The sequence below is a fragment of the Elaeis guineensis genome, unplaced genomic scaffold (genome assembly GCF_000442705.2).
Source record: "Elaeis guineensis isolate ETL-2024a unplaced genomic scaffold, EG11 Super_Scaffold_1000265, whole genome shotgun sequence".
NCBI classification, from domain to species: Eukaryota; Viridiplantae; Streptophyta; class Magnoliopsida; order Arecales; family Arecaceae; genus Elaeis; species Elaeis guineensis.
The window spans coordinates 591,767-594,707 of NW_027332432.1; positions in this window are offsets into that span (position 1 = coordinate 591,767).

Below are 2,941 nucleotides of genomic sequence, written 5' to 3' on the forward strand. Positions count from 1 at the left end.
TTGAGCATGTTTCCCATTCTTCTCGAGAAACAAGTGGGGTATTTCTTTGCAAAATTGTGCTCAATTTCATATGTGGCAATTCCGCCAAGATCTCTTCGTTAGTTGGGGGAAGAATCAGCACGAATCGGATTTTTTGAGGAACGTATCGAGAGAGAATTTGATTTGGTTAGACATGTGTGGTTGGTAAACAAGGATCGGTTTTTTAGCAAGGTACGGAATGTATGTCAAATATTCAATATGATTCCACAAGATCTATTTTCGTTCAGTAAGGGATTCTAGCCAATTGAAAGGATCTTCTGATCAATCCATAGATCATTTCGATTCCATTAGAAATGAGGATTCGGAATATCCACATTGATCGATCAAACAGAGATTCAGCAACTAAAAGAAAGATCGATTCTTTGGATCCTTCCTTTCTTCAAACGGAACGAACAGAGATAGAATCAGATCGATTCCCGAAATGCCTTTTTGGATCTTCCTCATGTCCCGGCTATTCACGGAACGTGAGAAGCAGATGAATAATCATCTGCTTCCGGAAGAAATCGAAGAATTTCTTGGGAATCCTACAAGATCAATTCGTTCTTTTTTCTCTGACAGATGGTCAGAACTTCATCTGGGTTCGAATCCTACTGAGAGGTCCACTAGAGATCAGAAATTTTTGAAGAAAAAACAGATGTTTCTTTTGTCCTTCCAGGCGATCGGAAAATAAAGAAATGGTTGATATATTCAAGATAATTACGTATTTACAAAATACCGCCTCAATTCATCCTATTTCATCAGATCCGGGATGTGATATGGTTCCGAAGGATGAACCGGATATGGACAGTTCCAATAAGATTTCATTCTTGAAAAAAAATCCATTTTTGATTTATTTCATCTATTCCATGACCGGAACAAAGGGGGATACACGTTACACCACGATTTTGAATCAGAAGAGAGATTTCAAGAAATGGCAGATCTATTCACTCTATCAATAACCGAGCCGGATCTGGTGTATCAAGGGGATTGCCTTTTCTATTGATTCCTACGGTTGGATCAAAAAAAAAATTCTTGAATGAGGTATTCAACTCCAGAGATGAATCGAAAAAGAAATCTTTATTGGTTCTACCTCCTCTTTTTATGAAGAGAATGAATCTTTTTATCGAAGGATCAGAAAAAAATCGGTCCGGATCTACTGCGGGAATGATTTGGAAGATCCAAAACTAAAAACAGCGGTATTTGCTAGCAACAACATAATGGAGGCAGTCAATCAATATAGATTGATCCGAAATCTGATTCAAATCCAATATAGCACCTATGGGTACATAGAAATGTATCGATCGATTCTTTTTAATGAATAGATCCGATCGCAACTTCGAATATGGAATTCAAAGGGATCGAATAGGAAATGATACTCTGAATCATATAACTATAATGAAATATACGATCAACCAACATTTATCGAATTTGAAAAAGAGTCAGAAGAAAATGGTTTGATCCTCTTATTTCTCGAACCGAGAGATCCATGAATCGGGATCCTGATGCATATAGATACAAATGTTCCAATGGGAGCAAAATTTCCAGGAACATTTGGAACATTTCGTTTCTGAACAGAGAACCGTTTTCAAGTAGTGTTCAATCGATTACGTATTAATCAATATTCGATTGATTGGTCCGAGGCTATCGACAAACAAGATTTGTCCAAGTCATTCTCTTTTTGTCCAAGTCACTTCCCTTTTGTCCAAGTCACTTCCCCTTTTCTTGTGAGTATCGGGAATATCCCCATTCATAGGTCCGAGATCCACATCTATGAATTGAAAGGTCCGAATGATCAACTCTGCAATCAGTTGTTAGAATCAATAGGTGTTCAAATCGTTCATTTGAATAAATTGAAACCCTTTTATTTTATTGGATGATCATGATACTTCCCAAAGACCGAAATTCTTGATCAATGGAGGAACAATATTACATTTTGTTCAAAAGATACCAAAGTGGATGATTGACTCATTCCATACTAGAAATAATCGCAGGAAATCCTTTGATAACACGGATTCCTATTTCTCAATGATATCCAGGATCGAGACATTGGCTGAATCCCGTGAAACCATTTCATAGAAGTTCATTGATATCTCTTTTTATAAAGCAAATCGACTTCGATTCCTGAATGATCCACATCACTTCTGGTTCTATTGTAACAAAGATTCCCTTTTTATGTGGAAAAGACCCGTATCAATAATTATGATCTTACATATGGACAATTCCTCAATATCTTGTTCATTCGCAACAAATATTTTCTTTGTGCGTCGGTAAAAAAAACATATTTTTTTGGAGAGGGAGACTATTTCACCAATCGAGTCACGGGTATCTGACATATTCATACCTAAGGATTTCCACAAAAGTGGTGACGAAACGTATAACTTGTACAAATCTTTCCATTTCGATCCGATCCATTCGTTCGTAGAGCTATTTACTCGATCGCAGACATTTCTGCAACACCTCTAACAGAGGAACAAATAGTCAATTTTGAAAGAACTTATTGTCAGCCTCTTTCAGATATGAATCTATCTGAATCAGAAGGGAAGAACTTGTAATCAGTATCTCAGTTTTCAATTCAAACATGGGTTTGATTCACACTCCATGTTCTGAGAAATTTTACCATCCGGAAAGAGAAAAAACGGAAGTCTTTGTCTAAAGAAATGCGTTGAGAAACGGCAGATGTATAGAATCTTTCAACGAGATAGTGCTTTTTTCAAATCTCTCAAAATGGAATCTGTTCCAAACATATATGCCATGGTTCCTTACTTCGACAGGGTGCAAATATCTAAATTTTACCCTTTTAGATACTTTTTCCAGACCCATCGCCGATACTAAGTAGCAGTCAAAAATTTGTATCCATTTTTCATGATATTATGCATGGATCAGCATGGCCAATTCCTCAGAAGAATTCTTCCACGATGGACTC